Consider the following 19335-nt stretch of genomic DNA (forward strand, 5'->3'; position numbering starts at 1 on the left):
TGTACTTTGCACACTGTGTAGCAAGCTATCCAAACTTTTGTGATTCTGACTTTTTCACATTGATCTTGATAATCATTCCATACCACCACCTAGAAAACAGCTAAGTTTCTGGAGAGGTCACATGGTGTTTGTTCCACACTCTGAGTGTACCAGAATTTATTTAATTTTATTAAAAGGCAAAGAGGTAATTGGGGGAAAAAAAAATAAAGTAGATACAAAAAAGGTGAAAAAAAAAAGGCAAAGAGGTTATGTTCAATCTTCTTAGAGCTGGCTTTAAATAAAAGTGTTCTTGAAGGGTCTTTGTTGTCTTTTAGATTTAAGGTAGCAGCTAGGCAATGCTCTTTGGAAGCCTTATAAATACAACTTCTAGTTCTTACTCTCGTCTGAATTGTGTTGGGTGTGGTACCCCCAGGGGTGGTCGATTATTTTATTGCCTTGTCCTGTTAGGACTTCATTGTTCCATGTTTGAACGTGTATCCAGGAAGTGGAAATAATGTCCCTGACACCCCCATTTCCTTTTCTGGCAAATCTGTGTCCGGTGAGTGAATCCAACTACTTTCACCCACCCTCTTCCTTCAATCAGATGCTTGGTCTGCATTGTCCTGGCTGAAATCTGGAGATTTTAGGAAATGGACCTCAAGAGTGCTTCCAGGCAGGACTAGTTTGAGGAACTATTGCTCAATTTGGTTAAACTGAGCCTTCCTTTTCTGCCTGCCTTTTCTCCCTTCTGTGGATTCTTTTGGCCCCTCACTTTCAACCCCCACCCCAGTTGCTCTGAACTCACCTCTCAGAATCATTTAGACTTAATATGAGTTCAAGTCAGCACCTTCTTCTTGCTCCTAGTGGTATCTGCCCTTTAAATTTTTTACTTACCATAATTATAGAACAAAAAAGATTTGCCTCCTTAAGACTTCCCAGTTGTGTAACACGCACAACTGTTGTGTCTTCAGGAGTTGGACCAATGTCCTCACAGCCCTCCATCACCACCAGAATCATGCCAGCCTTCTCCCTGCCCTAGGAGGGCAGACAGGAAGGGGCAGGCCTGGGTGGTTCAGGGCCTAAGGGTGTGGCTGGAGTCTCTGTGTCTGTTTCCTGTGGTGGAGGGGTAAATGCCACCACCTTGGGCATGGGGTGCCAAGGCTGAGCTGCAGAAACATGTCCTCCAAAAAGCAAGGTCCCCGAAAAAAAAAAAAAAGCAAGGTCCCCAGTAAGTATCATACAGGGCACCCCTAGTTCACAACTTGAAGGGTCAGTGTAGCAGGAAATCCTCAGGGGCATCACACCAGGAGGTAAGGGTATTTGGAACTGGCAACTGCAACTTCTCTGAGTCTCAGTAACCGCCTGGTAGAGTTGTGATGCACATTAAAGGAGTTGATATATAGCTGTGGCAAGAGCACTGTAAATCAGCCCTAATTGTTATGTGAAGTGGCCCAAACATTGTGGCCCGGCTTCCTGTTACCTGGACTAGATTAGCTTGTTTCAGTTCCACTTGGCCTCCTTGGATTTGCCTTGGTCTCCTGGTCTGGCCCGAGGGGACTGCTCCAGGCTCTTATGGCCTGACCCATCTTTCTAGTCTCTACAGCCCCCTTTGTGCCTCTTCTTGATGCCTGCCACCTTAGCCAGCCTTCAGTCTTCTACTCTTCCTCTGCAGGACCATCAAAGCCTCAATCTCTTCCCGTAAAGCCAAAAAGCCCACCGTGTACCAAAGGCAAAACAAACACTTCCTTCCCTGGTGCTTTTGTGTCTCTTTGATCTCTCATCTTTGCATTGTCCAGTTGCCTTCCAAGTTCCCAATTCTGGTGTCTCCCTGCCCCAGCCCTTTGTATGTGCTGAGGACAAAGTCTGGTGATGAAAAAATAAGGATGCGCAATCCTGACTCCTGGGGACTCTGTGACATCTGTGATGGTGATACCTCTCCATCTGTCTCTACACAGGAAGATAAGGGCAACAGAACAGAACTTGGACATTGGGAGGACCCACTACAGACCTGGCTCTGTTCTCAGCCCTTTACAGTTACTGTCATTAATCCTCACACAGCCCTCTGACATGGATGTTAGGACCATTCTGCAGATTTCCAAACTGAGGATCAGAGCAGGTGCACATCAAGGTCTCATCACTACTGGGGAGCAGAAATGGGATTTGCCTACAGGTCTGCCTGACACTGTGGCTTCCCCGGTGGCTCAGACGGTAAAGAATCCACCTGTAATGCAAGAGACCTGGGTTCCATCCCTGGGTCAGGAAGATCTCCTAAAGAAGGGAAAGGCTACCCACTCCAGTATTCTTGCCTGGAGAATCCCATGGACAGAGGAGTCTGGGTGTGCTATAGTCTATGGGGTCACCGAGTTGGACATGACTGAGTGACTCACACTTTCACTTCACTTTCACTGTCTGGCTCCAGTCCCCATGCATATTAAAGAAAATCTGAGCCAGTGGGACTTGATACAGTAGGAACATTTTGCATTCTGTTTTGTATTTGGATCAACTAGCCTGAGAAATGGTATCTTCTACATCTGAACTTGGCACACACGATGTCTTAGCCAAGGATTTCAAGCTTCGTCTTGTCTGGTAGGAAATAGCAACCCACTCCAGTATTCTTGTCTGGAAAATTCCATGGACAGAGGAGCCTGGCCAGCTATAGTCCATAGGGTCGCAAAGAGTCAGACACGACTGATCAACTGAGCATGCACGCACTTGTCTGCACACTGGTTTGATTTTGAAATAGCCAGTTTGTAGACATTCAGAAGTATTCTTGCCAAGACTCACACAGTACGTTCAGTTGCTTTCCCAAACTTCTGAAATACACTCCCCCAGAAATTAATCATCCAGAGGACAGCAGGTACTAGGAAGGTGGTGTCCAGGGCTTCTCACCTCCTGTGAGGAGCTCACGTGGACAAAAGCGCATCACAAAATGTTCTGACAGAGAAACCAGTGGATGGAAAATGGCGCATGACTCATGGTGTGAGAGTCTAAAATGGCTTGAGAGTTTTATTCCAATTCAGCAGTGCTCACTTTTACATAACCTAGAGCAAGAGCACACAACAGTGTTCTTTTGTAGCTCCCAAACCGTCAGAGATGTATGAAATATCTATGTACAGATTCAGTCTTAGCTTGTACCCCAAGGTTCCCCAATCTGTTTCCCTCAAGGTTGAAACCATGTCCTCTGAATTTTTGCCTGAAGTTCTCTTTTGAGCCCACTCTGCCTACCAATCTCTTTGATTTTTCAGTATTAAACAGAGGAACCACACTGGGTTGAGTAGTGCCTCCCCATAAAGTCCATGTCCACTCAGAACCTCAGAATGTGACCTTATTTGGAAATAGAGTCTTTGCAGATGTAATTAGTTAAGATAACGTCACTCTTTGGGGTCTTTCCCTTCTCCAGGGGATCTTCCCAACCCAGGGATTGAACCCAGGTGTCCCACATTGCAAGCAGATTCTTTACCAGCTGAGCCACAAAGGAAGCCCCCAGATTGGGGCATAGAGAGCTAAATTCAATGACTTGCATCCTCCTAAGAGAAAGGAGAAGGAGAATCAGATGCAAAGACATGAGTGGGAAAGAAGGCCATGCAACAGTGGAGGAAGAGAATGGAGTGATGCAGCTATCAGTTTCCCTCCTATCTGAAAGTAGGGAGTTCCTAGGAAACCTCTCATAAGCCAAGATCGTGTAAAATGGAGAAGCGATTACCTTATGACACATCTTGCTAACAGATGCACAAAATAAATCAAGACAAAGCACAGATGCTCAAAGACACAGTTCAAAGCTATGGTGGCTTGATGATGAAATGCTGAGTGTAGTTTCCCCGGGAAGGAGCTTGACGGAGCCATGTTTGCTGCTTGACTTGTTGTTATCGTTTATTTGCTGTGTCTGACAACCCCATGAACTGCAGCACACCAGGCTTCCCTGTCCTTCACTATCTCCTGGAGTTTGCTCAAACTCATGTCCATTGATTCGATGATACCATCCATCTCATTATCTGTCATCCCCTTCTCCTGTCCTCAATCTTTCCCAGCATCAGAGTCTTTTCCAATGAGTCATCTCTTTGAATCAGGTGGCCAAAGTACTGGAGCTTCAGCTTCAGCATCAGTCCTTCCAATGAATATTCAGGGTTGATTTCCTTTAGGATTGACTGGTTTGATCTCCTTGCAAGATCAATGCTGAACACTATTTTCATTTTTCACTTTTTTGGGGTAACAGTAGTTTCTCTTCAGATTTCTTTCAGTTAGTGAAAACAGGTACTAATACGGATCTTTCATAAAAGTGAAGTGGCACAAAGTGAACTTTTGAAAAGCAGGGTATATCTGTACAAGTCAAGGAACACCAAGGATTGTTGGGAATCAGCAGAAACTAGAAAGAAGTCAGGAAGGACTCTTCCTGGCTTCCCAGGGAGCATGGTAGGGCTGACCCCTTGGTGGAGCAGACCGGGCTCCAGAAATGTGAGAGAATACTTTTCCAGGGTTGTAAGCCACATAGTTGTGATAACTTGTCATGGCAGCCCTAGGAAATTAATAGAGACTCTTATTTGACTCTTTAAATAAAAAGCTTCCTTTACTATGAGCATTTCCGTGAACTTTTCTTATTTTTAAATGAGACTCTCTGAACCTCAGTTTTCTCACATAAAGATTATGTATCAATCAGCTGTTGCTGCTTAAAAACCACCCCACAACTCAATGGCATGAAACAATGATTGTGTATGACCACACTCAAAGGTCTGTGGGGTGGCTAGGTGCCTCTGCTCATACACCCCTTATCCAATCTCCAGGCCTCCTAAGCATCTTGCGGTAATGACAGAAGTCCAAGTTGGCATTTAAAGCCTCTGCTTGGGACTTCCCTGGTGGTCCAGTGGCTAAGACTCCCAATGCAAGGGGCCTGGGTTTGATCCCTGGTCAGGAAACTGGCTCCCACATGTTGCCACTAAGAGTTCACTTGCAGAAACTAAGAGTTCCTGTGCTGAAACTGAGATCCCATGTGTCACAACAACAACAAAAGAAGACTGCACAGCACAACGAAGGCCCAACACAATCAAATGAATATATATATATGTATATATATATATATATTTTTTTTTTTTTTTTAAGTCTCTGCTTATGTCACTGTAACTGAGCAGAACGTTGTGGGGCCTTCCCAGGACAGAACCCTCTCCACATGCTCTGCTTTAGTGCTCCCCTGAAGCACCTACATAACAGTATCTGATGCACATTTTCCAAATTGTTTTACAGATGCTAAAACCCCACCAAACAGAAGAAATTAACTACCTGATGACCATGTGAGTATGTAGGCCCCAAACCTTTTGGAGCCCGAAGATTGACTAAGTGACACTACCCTCACCTGACCTTTAAAGAGGCTTTGCTGAAACCCATCAAGGAGTTCAGGTGTTTTGAGCACTAGCTGCCCTGGCTGGACTCCTTGCTTGGTGCCCTGAAGAAAACCCTGCACTTTCTTTCATCACAACCCAGAGTCAGTAGAGTGTCTTTATGGTGCATGAGTGAACCCACCCAAGTTTGGGTTCAGTAACATCCCATTGGCCAAATCAAGTCAACTCCACACGGCTCACAGTGAGAGGGTGATAGGAGGAATATTTGTTCAACAATAATCCCAACTAACACAGATGTGGTAATACCTGCTGCTATAGACTGAATGTTTTACCCCCCTAGATTCATAATTGAAACTTAATTCTCAATGTGATAGTATTTGGAGGTGAGGCCTTCGAAAGGTGATTAGGTCATGAAGGTAGAGCCCTCATAAATGGGATTAGTGCCCTTATAAAAGGGGCCCAAGAGACCTCAGAGAGCTCCCTCACCTCTTCTGCCATGTGAGGACACAGAGAAAAGATAGCCATCTCTGAACCAGAAAGCAAGTTGTCACCAGACACCTGATTTGCCAGTGCCCTGATCTTGGGTGGTGGAGTGATATCCATTTAAGTAAATATAAATTCAATTTTGATTTTCTGATCATATCCTATATGTTATGAAGGTTCTGTCCCATCCATGAAACTGCCACCCAACTTCTACACTGTCATGGGGAGGCTATTATTCTGCTGATCGTGTGGTCAAAACCAGTGACAAGGACAGCCCAGGCTCAAGGGGAGGGGAAATAGACTCCACTATTCGATGGGAGAAATGACAAATCTTTTGTGACTCTTTAACCCATGCCACTGTAGTTGGTGACTGCAGCCATGAAATTAAAAGACGCTTGCTCCTTGAAAGAAAAGCTATGGCCAAACTAGACAGCATATTAAAAAGTAGAGACATTACTTTACCAACAAAAGTCAGTTTAGTCAAAGTTATGGTTTTTCCAGTAGTCATGTATGGATGTGAGAGCTGGATTATGAAGAAAGCTGAGCGCTGAAGAACTGATGCTTTTGAACTGTGTTGTTGGAGAAGACTCTTGAGAGTCCCTTGGACTGCAAGAAGATCCAACCAGTCCATCCTAAAGGATATCAGTCCTGAATATTCATTGGAAGGATGGATGCTGAAGCTGAAACTCCAATACTTTAGCCACCTGATGCAAAGATCTGACTCATTTGAAAAGACCCTGATGCTGGGAAAGATTGAAGGTGGGAGGAGAAGGGCACGACAGAGGATGAGATGGTTGGATGGCATCACACGCTCAGTGGACATGAGTTTTGAGTAAACTCTGGGAGTTGGTGATAGACAGGGAAGCCTGGCATGCTGCAGTCCACGGGGTCGCAAAGAGTCGGACATGACTGAGTGACTGAACTGAACTGAACCCACGCCAGTATGCATCTACTCAGGCATTCCTCATCACAACCCTATGAGGTGGGGACTGGTATTATCCACATTCGAAAGTAGGAAAGTTAAAGGCAGGGATGTTACTAATTTGGCTAAAACTAGTCAACTGATCAGCAGGAGAGCTGGGGTTCCAATCTAGGCTCTTCAGTAGTGAGGCTAGTGTTTGCTTTCTCCTTCCCTATTGACCCTGTTTCTCTAGCCACTTATGGGCAGACGCTGGGACCCCTTCAACCCCATTATGTACAGGCTTCTCTCACACATACTCTCATATGCACAAAAGGGCTTGTGGTAAAGTCTTGAAAAAATAGGCTGGGACTTCTCTGGCGGTCCAGTGGTTAAATCGGCCTGCTAATGCAGGGGACAAAGGTTTGATCCCTGATCGAGAAGATTCCACATGTTGCTGGGCAACTAAGTCTGTGCACCACAACTACTGAACCCATGTTCCCTAGAGCCCATGCTCCACAACAAGAGGAGCCTGTGTACCGCAACTAGGGAACAGCCCCACCCACCACAGCTAGAGAAAGCCTGCACGCAGCAGTGAAGACCCAGCACAGACAAAAATAAATAAATGAATAAAACAGGCGAGTGGAGTGATACTCATTTAAGCAAATATAATTCAGTTTGGATTTTCTGACTTCCCTGGTGGCTCAGCCGGTGAAGATTCCGCTTGCAATTCGGCAGACCTGGGTTCAATCCCTGGGTTGGGAAGATCCCCTGGAGAAGGGAACTGCTACCCACACTACTATTCTGGCCTGGAGAATTTCATGGATTGTATAGTCCATGGTGTCACAAAGAGTCGGACATGACTGAGCAACTTTCACTTCACCTGGATTTTCTGACCATGTCCTATCTGATTATGACAGTTTTCTCGGGATTTCTATGGGGGTTCTGATCTTTCCATGGAAACACCACCCAAATCCAACAGTTTCTTGGCCTTTTGATTCAAACTGGTTTCAGTCTGCTGGTCCTTTATTCTCAGGTGTTGTCTTAGTCATGGGTCCAGTGTTCGCCACCCCCATTGCAGGCCCAGACTGGTCTCCCTCTGCTCTGCCTCTGCTGGGACTTCACAAGGTGTAGGAAGTTACAGAGCTGTGCCCAGAGGGAGGGGAGGTGGCAGCATTCAAAATCAGCGTCTTGATTGAATACATTCTAACTTATGTGGGTTTGGAAATCCATGTGTATGGAGCACTGCTCTTAGCACTGGACTATAGTCATGGGTGTGACATGTTAGCTTACATAATCACTTGGTTTGGGCCAGTTCCCACACCCAAACCTGTAAGAAAAGCCTAGAGTCAAAAGACAGTCTTGCGGACAAAAATGGATGCTTGCCTTGTAAACTAAGTAATGCTTTTGGATTCATTCACTTGTCCAAGAAAGATATAATTGAGCCCTTGTTATGAGCCAGTCGCTGTGTTGGGCACAGAGGACAAAGATGAATTAATTAGACGCAGGAATAAATTCCTGACCTCCAGGAGTCCACAGTTAATTGTAACAGTTACTACCTACATTTTATACCTGGGCATGTAAAGTCTAAACATGTTAACCACTATATATGTCTACCAGTAAGGCAGGGTTTTTCCCCTCCCTAAAATGATTGCCCAGAAGAGAGGAGAGTACTTTATTTTGAGGTCTGTAAAGGAAAAATTCACTCTTGTGTGCCTCTTTTCCTACTAACACTTAATACTTCTGGCTCTTCTGGTTACCAGATGTGTGGGTTTTCCATACATGAAGCAATTGTGTGACACCAGTCTGGTGCCTGTATTTCAAGTCAATTCTGACACTATCTACCCGGAGATAGATCTCACAGGTTGTCTCATAAGACAGCCCCCACTTCAGATGCCAATGGCAAATTTAGGTTGTCACCTGTGCTTCTGACCGACTGGCTACAAATTAGGGGCTCCCATGTCTCCCTCCTTGGGTTCCATTAATTTCTCAGAGCGGTTCGAAGACCTCAGGGAGACTCTCTACTTCCTAGATTATCCATTTATTGTAAAAGAATATAACTCAGGAATGGCCAGATGGGAAATATGTATGGGGCCAGTTACATGGAAAGAGGCAGCCGAGCCTTCATGCACTCTCTGGGCATGCCACTCATGGCTTCATTACGTATGCATATGTGATCATATGTATCACTGGTTATCCCTGATAGATTTAACCTTCAGCTCCTCTCCGCTCTCCAGAGGTCAGGCTGGTGACAGTGGAAGTTTCATATCCCTAACCACAAGGTTGGTTCCTCCAGCAACCAGCCCCTATCTTTACAATATCTTGGGGCTTTCCAAACATTTAGCTCATTAATAAACTCAGGTGTGGTTAAAAAGGGGCTTATTCCAGAAATAACGAAAGACACCCATTTCACCTTTATGGCTCTTATCACTTAGGAAATTCCAATGGTTTTAGGAGCTCTGAGCCAGAAATGAGAACAAAAACCAAATATATATTCCTTAACATAAATCACAGTATCACAGGGTCCTTGTGGGCACCTCTCATGTTACACCAGTGCTTTATAAATTTCTAGTTTTGGAAGCTTAGGGAGATCACCAGCTCAGTACAAAAGGAGGTGAGAAAATGTAACACAGATTTGTTAGTTATGCCTAGGAATGTGACTTCACATTTGCAATGCTGAAAGTTGCTATAAACAAGCTTTTTATGATCACTTTAAAAAGCAGAACAGTGAGTAGTTATGTTGAAGAGACCAGTGAAAGCACGAACAGGCTAATGCTATTCAAATGGGTACTTTGTGGTTTGGGATAAAAATTCCAGGGAAAGCATCCCATAAAAGGTCCAGGAGAGCCTCCAACAATCCAGATGAAAGAGAGAGTGCCTGATACATGGTGCTAGTCACAGCGAAGACACTAACAACCAAGAGGTACATGAAGACTTTAAATAGCTGTTGAAATATGAAAGTAGAAAAAAGCAGGATTTATAAATTATTTTATTATATTGCATTTCCTGTGTGTATTGTATTTCTTGTGTGTATGCATGCTCAGTCCTGTCTGACTCTTTGCGACCCCATGGTATTAAACCTGGATGTGTAACTAAATTCATATATTGCAAAAGCAAATCACAACTTCATCCCTTCACTAAAAGTTTTATGTGCCCAAGTTGACCAAAATATTATGGAAAGGTTTCCCCTGTTGAAAAGTTCAGTACTGCCTTTTATTTGTTTGTTTGTTTGGTTTTGGATGCTCTGGGTCCAAAGTATGGGCTTTGTGTGGGCTTTCTTTAGTTGTGGCAAGTAGGGGCTACTCTTTGTTGTAATGCTTGCGGCTTTCATTGAAATGGTGTCTCTTGTTGCCAGAGTATGGGGTCTAGGGCGTGTAGGCTTCAATAGTTGTGGCACAATGGCTCAGCTGCCCTGTGGCGTGTGGGATCTTCCCAGACCAAGGATCGAACCTGTGACCCCTGCCTTGGAAGGTGGATTCTTAACCACTGGACCACCAAGGAAGTCCAGTATCTGGTTATATTTGGTGCCAACTTTTATTTGGGTGTGGGGCTTCCTTGGTGGCTCAGATAGTAAAGAATCTGCCTGCAATGTGGGAGACCTGGGTTGGATCTCTGGGTCAGGAAGATCCCCGGGAAAAGGGAATGGCTACCCACTCCAGTATTCTTGCCTGGGGAGTTTCATGGACAGAGGGGTCTGTCGGGCTACAGTCCACAGGGTCGCAAAGAGTCAGACTTGACGGAGTAACTAACATTTTCATTTTTTTCTATTTGGGCACATGTGGAACCTTTGCTCAAAGTCAAACAGTTAAGAGGAATAGAACCAGACCTGTCTGACCCACCCACGTGTTTGCCTTAATTCCTCCATCAGACCAGATTTCATAAAATCTCAGACAGTGGTCCCTGCCCCCATTGTTCATGTATTTCATTTCTTTTCAACTGAGAGCATATATTGAGCCCCTAATATAATGGAGGAATTGTTTTTCAAGTCTGTAAATCACTTTTAGTACTGAACTAAGAGAAAAGAGACTGACTTTTAACTGAAGATTGAGAGAGAAAATCAGTTTTACTAAAATAGCGCCAGCTCCAAGTTTATGCAGGCCATTCTCCCTGGTACACAATGTGAGTTCTGGTCTGCTCCGTCTTCTTAGAACTTAAGAAATGCCTGTAGCCTCAGCCCCAGTAGGACAGTCTCAAGGAGCAAATAAACACTCAATTTTTCTTTGTCTGCTTTAAAATGGTGAACAAGCTCTATTAATTTTTGGGTAATAGGGGCTTCCCGGGGGGCACAGTGGTAACAAATCCGCCTGCAAATGCAGGAGATGCAGGTTCCATCCCTGGGTTGGGGAGATTCCCTGGAGGGAGAAATGGCAACCCACTCCAGTATTCTTGCTTGGAAAATCCCATGAACAGTGGAGCCTAGCAGGCTATAGTCTAAGAATCAGACACGACTTAGTGACTGAACACATATAACAGGGTTTTACATTTTTCTTGATATTTTGCGGTATCACATAAATTTTCAATGTATGTATTATCTTTAATCAGAAAAAATCATTAAATATTCATATTTGAAAATACACAGGTTATTGGGTTATATAGGCTTCCCTGTTGGCTCAGCTGGTAAAGAATCCGCCTGCAATGGGGGAGCCCTGGGTTCAATCCCTGGGTTAGGAAGATCCCCTGGAGAAGAGAATGTCTACCCACTCCAGTATTCTGGCCTGGAGAATTCCATGGACAATATTATTCTATGGGGTTGCAAAGAGTCAGACACGACTGAGCGACTTTCACATTGGGTTATAGAATTTCAGTTTCACTTGCTGGATTTGCATTGAGTTCACCTCATATTTAACCTCTTTCTTTTAATCCAAGCTAAGAGAACCAAACTCTTTCTGTGGGTAACACATGCAGGGCTCCCCTCTGCCCAGATGACTACTCATGCAGGGAAAGGAACAGAAAGATTCCACAAGAGCTTGAGCCGTATCTTGTGTGTGTGTTCAATATTATTATGCCTCTCCCTGAGATTCTCCTCTGAGGTCACATTCTTGCAGATACATTAAGCCCAGGAAATAAACTGGAAGACTCTGTGTGACTCAAAGCAAGCTGTGCAACCTCTCAGAGCTGGAGTTTGCTCATCTCTAAAATAACTGGCAGAATCCAAAAGAAAATAGAGCATGGCCTGGGGAGACAGATTCAAATCCTGACTGCTTATTACTGAGCAAAAAATGTATATTCTATACTGTATAATATATACTGGTACATTTGGAATGCTAAAAAAAAGATAGCAGTGGTTGCTATGATAACTACTGCCTCTTTGTATGTAAAAAGGCCTATTGCTCTTAAAGCAAAACCATGAATCACAAGGCTGCCAGCTCAGCTGTCACACCTCTAGGGGGTGACACCACATGGCACACGATGTCTAGTGGTGTCCCGAGGAAGCTCTACACAAATTTTAGATGTTTCCTCAATTAAGAATAATGGGGGGAGGAGGGGAAGATGTGGGGAGGAATAAATTAGGAGTTTGAGATTAACAGATACACATTACTATATTTAAAATAGATAACCAACAAGGTATATTCAGTATCTTATAATAATCTATAAGGGAAAATTATCTCTAAAAGAATATATATATTATCTATATATGTATATACTTATATAATACATAAAGATAAATATAACTGAATCACTTTGCTGTACATCTGCAAATAACACAACGTTGTAAATCAACTATACTTCAATAAAAAAAATAAAGACCAAAAAGAAAATAAAATTACAATACCCCCCAAAACAGAATAACAATGAGGTAGTACAGGACTTTTCTTGTTACATTAGGCACAGCTGAGGCCCCCTAAATTGATGAAACAGGTAACAAGAATACTTTTTTAAAAGAAAGGTACTGGGCAGGATTTGTTAAATTAACAAGGGATGGGCTGCTTTCTGCCTATGGAATGTGTGGGTGGTGGTGGTTTAGTTGCTAAGTTGTTTCCGACTCTTGTGATCCCATGGACTGTAGCCCGCCAGGCTCCTCTGTCCATAGGATTCTCCAGGTGGAGTATACTGGAATGGGCTGCCATTTCCTTCTCCAGAGGATCTTCCCGACCTAGGAATTGAACCTAGGTGTCCTGCATTGCAGGCAGATTCTTTACCAACTGAGCTATGAGGGAAGTCCTTTCTCTCTAAATAAACTTGCTTCCACTTTACCATGGCTCACTCTTGAATTCCTTTCTGCCCAAAGCCAAGGCCTCTCACTTTGCAGCCCATCCTAGAAACTCACTCAAGACCTGGGACGTGACCATTCTCTTGCTTCCCCGTCTTCCCCAACAGCTGTGACACTTCCCGATGGCTCTTCATCACGGCCCCAGGCAGGTAGACAGTTTCTGCCCTTTACCCACCTTGGCTCCTCAAACCTCATCCTGGAGGAACCAGAGGCTGGAGACAAACAGATGAACAGAGAGAAAAATGTGAGACATTTAGGATTTCCAAGACTAGGAGAAGGAAAGAATCTTTAAACGAAGTGACACAGTGAGGGTTTGATTGAGACTGGTCTAGCAGAAGACTCTTGAGTAACACCTAAGGCTGGAAAAGCAGTGGGATTTGTGCTTCTGATATCATCCAGAGGTGGTGGACAGACATAGCAGGTGTGATAAATGCAAAGTCTCTTCCAGACTTCTGTTCTTGGGCTCAGATGAATCAGTGATTGGCAGAGCTACTTTTGGCCTCTTACTCCAGTTTCTTTCCTTCCAAACTCTGGGCTGTATCCTCTGCTCCAAGCATACATCCCCCAGGATTGACATATACTTATGTCTCTCCAGCTAAAATGAATGCCCTCTGAGAGCAGAAACTGTGTCTTTTCTCATTCTCAACCTTAGCACAAGGGCCATTAAACCTTTATTATTGAAGAGAGTAGGAGACCCCGGGTACCAGAGTCAAGGTGTGTAGAAGATGATGATGGAGGTGGAGAGGGAACACAGAAAATGGAGATGATGGATAAATAGACATACTCCCTGCCCTTCACCTGTGAGGCAGCCATGAGACTCTGCTATTAGATTTTAGAGATAAAGAAAAACCATGCACTTCCATCATAATCTCTCCCAAAACACACTTCTCTGACTTAAAAAATTCAATTAGAAACTTAGCAGAACTATGGTTTTCTGGCCTCCTATTAACTGGAAACATCCAGTTTACTACCCACCTGCTTTACATGAGATTGACTCCTGTAGGGATGACCCACTTCGCTGACAAATTCTCAAGTCCTGAAGTCCTGGTCATCTCAGAAAGCCCGTTTCACAGCTTCAAAACTGGGTATGAAGCATATATTACGACACATAGAGTCTTCAAGTAGTTGCTCTTTATCAATCCAAAGAGTTGATTGACCTAAATATCCCATTTCCCATCATACTGTATAGCAAACATTTCTAATATTCAGTGCTCAAGCTCCATTATGAGAGATATAGAAATGGAGAAAATTTTCTCACTTCATCGCTCAAGTAAGCTCTCAAGACAAATCTCTCTAGAGATGACTTCAGATGAATGATGTTCAAGGTGAAACAAAGTGATGAATCTACTTGAAGACACATTCTTTTTCTATAGACGTTTATAAACAGATGTCTCAGGGACTCCAGAAAATTGCCGTTTGGCCCCCAAACTCCAGAACCCCTACAATTTCTTGGCAGTTTATAGCCAGAGTACACTGGGGAGACTGGGTTATTTTCTTTTAAATGTGTAGAAACATGTTATTCTCAGAAAGTTTATCTGTGTGTCAGCTTGTCTGATCATCTGTGGTTGTCCCAGCTGGGCAATAAACTTTGGTTTATCTTTCTGGACATCACAGAATTGCTAAATCTAGAGTGAGTTGTACACCCAGAAGTTGTGAGTTTATTTGAATAACATTCTTATGCCTACAGAAAAATGAATGTCCATGGTGGGCTGATGTATAGGAAATTATTAGATGTTGAGGGACAAGATTGGGGGTGGGAGGGAGAAAAAAAACAAACAGGGAGGTTGTCTCAGAGAATTAGGAAATCCTGATCTTCTCTTTTCTAAGCCTCAGATCTTTCTGGGATTCCATCTGGCTTTCATTTCCAACTCCTCATCTTCAAACAAAGAGAATAAAGATGGTTTTAAAACTACATGTGAGCCCCTCGAGGAAGCAAGAACTCCTCTCTTCCACTCTTTCACCTAGTAGCAGAATTTTCTTTTGCACTATTAAAAATGGCGCAGGCCACCTTTTCTCCAAAAGCACACGAAGCTGCGGCATAACTCTTTTCCAAATAATTAATCTTTCCAGTGGAATCTTTCAAAGCCCCACATTTCCTGTTATTTTATACAGCTGCAATTTGTAACTGGAGCTCCTGCCCAGTGTTGCATGGGCAAAACGCCAAATCCACTACATTTCACCTACCAAGGTGCCCCGTGCAAATAATCCCTAACCACAAGTTAAACAGTCAGGTCCTGTCCTAGCCGAAAAGAAAAGCCTGGGGAACAAAAGAGTTTTAACATACTTCTGCATTAAAATTTTAGTGGATGCTCACAGTATTTTGTTTTCCAGTGTCAACACTGGGATGTATCACCATGATGCCACAATAAAGGAAGAGTTTTCAGAAATGGATTGGTCCTTGTGTTAATATTTGTGAATCATAAAAATGACACCCTCCTCCAGTTATCTAGAAGCCAAAAACTGTGGATTGCTCTATCAACCCCATCTTGTTTGCTTCCTTGTCTATGACCCGGAAGATCAGAGCCAAAGTTGGCTAAAAGGTAAGCCGGGGGGCAGATGCTGGCCAGTTGGTTGTGGCCCCACCCGTCCGTCTTTCCTTCCTCCCCTTGCATTTCTCCGGTTCCCTCCACCCAGTTATCTCTCCTCCAACCTGCCCATGAAAGAAGTTTTTTCAATCACTAAATTGGAAGTTTCTTCTATTTCAAACCCTCTCCACTCTCTTGCCTACCCTTCTTCCTCCCACCCTCTCCCCATTTCTGCATATGACCTACCTCCTACTTTTTTAGAAAATGAAGCCATTGAATCAGACCCACAATTTCCTTCTACAGCTCCACCTTCCCTGGCGCCATCTCCCTTTCCTCCCATCTCTCAGTGGATGCTCCCATCCTGAGGTCAGGACCTATGTTCTGGATCCCAGCTCCTCCTGTCCTCTTTGGAGTCTCAGGTCGTAACGTGGATCCTCTCCCCTGTATATTCAACCCTTACCTGAATTTGAATATTTCCATTTACATTTAGACATGCTCAAGTCTCTCTTAAGATAAAACAAAACACCTGTCTCAACCCAGAGCCCCTTCCTGCTATTATTCCTCCTTCTCTCCTTCCCAGTGAAATTTCTTGAATGGGTTGCTTTTCATCAGCTCCTCTCACTCTTCAGTTCCATCACTTTGGCTAAAATAATGACCACCGTGTTTCTAGAGCGAAGGACTCAGTCCTCATCACCCTTACCCTTTCTGGGACCCTTCGCTCCTGAAACCTTCCTCCCTGGGCTTCAAGGACCTGATGCTCTTCTTATTTTCCTCCTACTTCTTTGCCAGTTGTTTTTGTTGTTGTTTGTTTAGATTGTAAAAGTTTATTGATATGATCAAAAAGCAAACAGCCAGATATTTGATTATCTTTGCCACTACGTCATTTTGTATACTGTTTTTAAATGCATAACAAACAATATTTAAATAATTACTAGAAAAGAAAATTAAGAGTCTACTTAAGGCACTTCAGATGCCTATTCTTTATCTTCTTTCCAAGCCCATCATTCTCTGCAGAGCCATTAGATGTTTAAGTTTTTAAGTTTCTCTTTCTCACTCTACATTCATTTATGGCAGGATCCCTACCATGCGTGTGTACAGCCCCAACAATCAGACTCATATATTCATTTGCCTATTCGAAATCTCCAGTGAGGTTTCTCATAGGCACAAGTCCAAGCTCCAAGTCAAGATCTCCCTTCCCCAACTTGGTTTTCTACCTCAGATCCCTATCTCAGCAAATAATGCCACGATTCACTGGATTTCTCAGGTCGTAAGCCTAATATTCTCAATACTTTTCCCTATTCCTCAAACCCAAGCATTTTGTTAGACCCAACAACTTTACTTCCTAAAATTTCTCTTATTTATTCACTTCTCTCCATTTCTACACCCACCACCCCAACCCCAGACACCGTCTACTCTCTTGTGGATCATTGCAACTGCTTCCCACATATCCATGCTTGACACTCTTTAAGTTCTTCTTCATAACATTGACAGACCACATCACTCTCTTGCATGGAATCCTTTAATGGTATGTTGGACACAAACTCCATGTGCTTCTCAGATTCCCTTGTCTGTGTCCTTCTTTTTCTCTCAGTTGGTATTCTACCCACAACTCAGCTTCCAGGTTTGAATAAAATGCCACCCCTCTGACCTGGCCAGAGAGGGGCTGAGAGATGCACTCTGAAAGTGCAGAGGGGTTAGCTTTCTGCAGTGTGAGAAACCAACAAATGAGCAATAGAAGATAGGAGAATATGAAGCAGATGAATTACTCCTTCTTTTCTCACTACTAAGAACTGCTCTGAAATATGATTTTCCTTGTAAACTTCCTGGAGCAATCCTGTGGGCTGAACAACACATCTGGCCATTGATCAGCTGTGTTTCTTTGTGGCTGAGACTCCTTGTGACCTGGTGACCAGAGTGATAACACATAGATAGCATTTCGTTGCCTCACCTCCCTTTTTTCCTCACTCTCGCTGCCCTGGGCTTTCACCTTCCAATAAAATGTCACCACTTTAATCTTTAAGGCAGACTTTACTTCCTATAGGTCTCAGGCAAAGTAAATGCTTAAGAGAAAGACCAAAATACCTGTCCATGTCTCTCCATGGGTTGATTCCTATATACTTCTTTAGTCACTCCTCTCTTAGTATTTTACCATCGTTTTCTATCTCCAGCTACAGAAGAGAGCTCTTCATTCATGCCAAGCCCTCACATGGCAGAAAGTCAACCTGGAAAACTTTCCACCACTCTTCTGGCTTCACCTGGCTAATTCCTTTCCCACCAGACCTCAGTTTCCATATCACTTCCTTCCAAAAGAAATCTCTACGGCCCTCTCCCGGCTCCCTCCTCCCTAATATCTCCTAAGTTTCCTTTGCTACAGTCTCTCAATGATCTATGTCAGAATTTGAATAGTGTCTGCCTCCTCCCCGCACTGACTGTAAAACACTGTGACAATAGAGATGGAATCTTATTTGGCCCCTCTTTGCACCCTCAGCACAGAGTCTAACACTCAACAAACTTACACTGAGTAAAGGATCTTATGGGACTGAACACTCATTTTATAGGTGGAGAAGCTAAGATTGGAGAGATGAAGGCATTCATTCAAGATAGCTAATCAGTGGTAGAGCTCAGCTATACCTTCTAACTTTTGTAAAACTTAAGAATCATCCTTCTTAACTCTGAAAAAGACAGATAACAGATGGATCAATGAAGCAGAATAGAGAATCCAAAAATAGATCTAAATACCTGCTTCAACATGTGAAAAGTACTTGTCCTCATTCATAATAAAGTAAATGTAAGTTTAAAATATGAACTGACATTTTTAATCTTTTCAGTTGGCAAAGGTTATTAAATGTGGTAATTTCCTTGTTTGATAACAGCATTCAACAGTAAGGTGCCAAATATATGAGTGGATATGTGTAGAGTACACAAATCGTCTTCCTTCATGGAAGCCAGAGGGACAGTAGCTATTTTGATTGCAGTAGAGGTCACATCACAAGAGCAGATGCTCTCTGACATGCAAGCCATTAGTTCAAATTTTATGTATTTATTCTACAGATATATTTTCCCAAGTGGGAAATGGAGAAAGTATAGTTATTCATTGCAACATTATCTGCAATTGCAGAAGATTTAATCTGAATCATTTACGGACAGGTTAAGTAAGTTATGCTGTTTTCATACACTGAAATATCATGTAGCTATTAAAAAAAAGAATGGGGTATTTCTTTTGAATTCCATGTTCCTATTATAGGAATATTCCATACTACTATATATTCCATGCATGCATGCTGCATCACTTCAGTTGTGTCCAACTCTTTGTGACCCTGTCAACTGAAGTCTGCCAGGCTCCTTTGTCCACGGGATTCTCTAGGCAAGAATACTAGAATGGGTTTGCCATGCCCTCCTCCAGAGAACCTTCTCAACCCAAGGATCGAACACATGCCTCTTATGTCTCCTACATTGGCAGGAGGGTTCTTCACCACTAGCACCACTTGGGAAGTCCTGTATATTCCATATTTCCCTTTTCATGATATATAAGCAAAAACCCAAGGTGCATAGTAGTTATATAATATACCATAATTTGGGTTAAAAATAAATGAAAATTATGAATAAAGTGGATTGTAAATTAGCCTAGTGAGAACAATGGCTTCATATAGTTTGTCTTTCTTACACTGCACAGCAAATATTCAGTTAATATGTTTTTATTAATTTCAATAAGAAGAAATGCCCTAAGTGATAAGAGAAAGAGGAAAAAAGAGAAAATAGACAAGCAAACATCATTTATACTTGTATGCTAGATGAGAGAAATTTCATCAAAGGAGAAAGTGAAATGTGACAGTTAATACGATGGTTTTAGATCATCTGTGGATTTTTTGTTATTCTCCATGAATTAATTAGTTATTCCTGTGGGAACTG

The sequence above is a fragment of the Muntiacus reevesi genome, chromosome 3 (genome assembly GCF_963930625.1).
Source record: "Muntiacus reevesi chromosome 3, mMunRee1.1, whole genome shotgun sequence".
NCBI classification, from domain to species: Eukaryota; Metazoa; Chordata; class Mammalia; order Artiodactyla; family Cervidae; genus Muntiacus; species Muntiacus reevesi.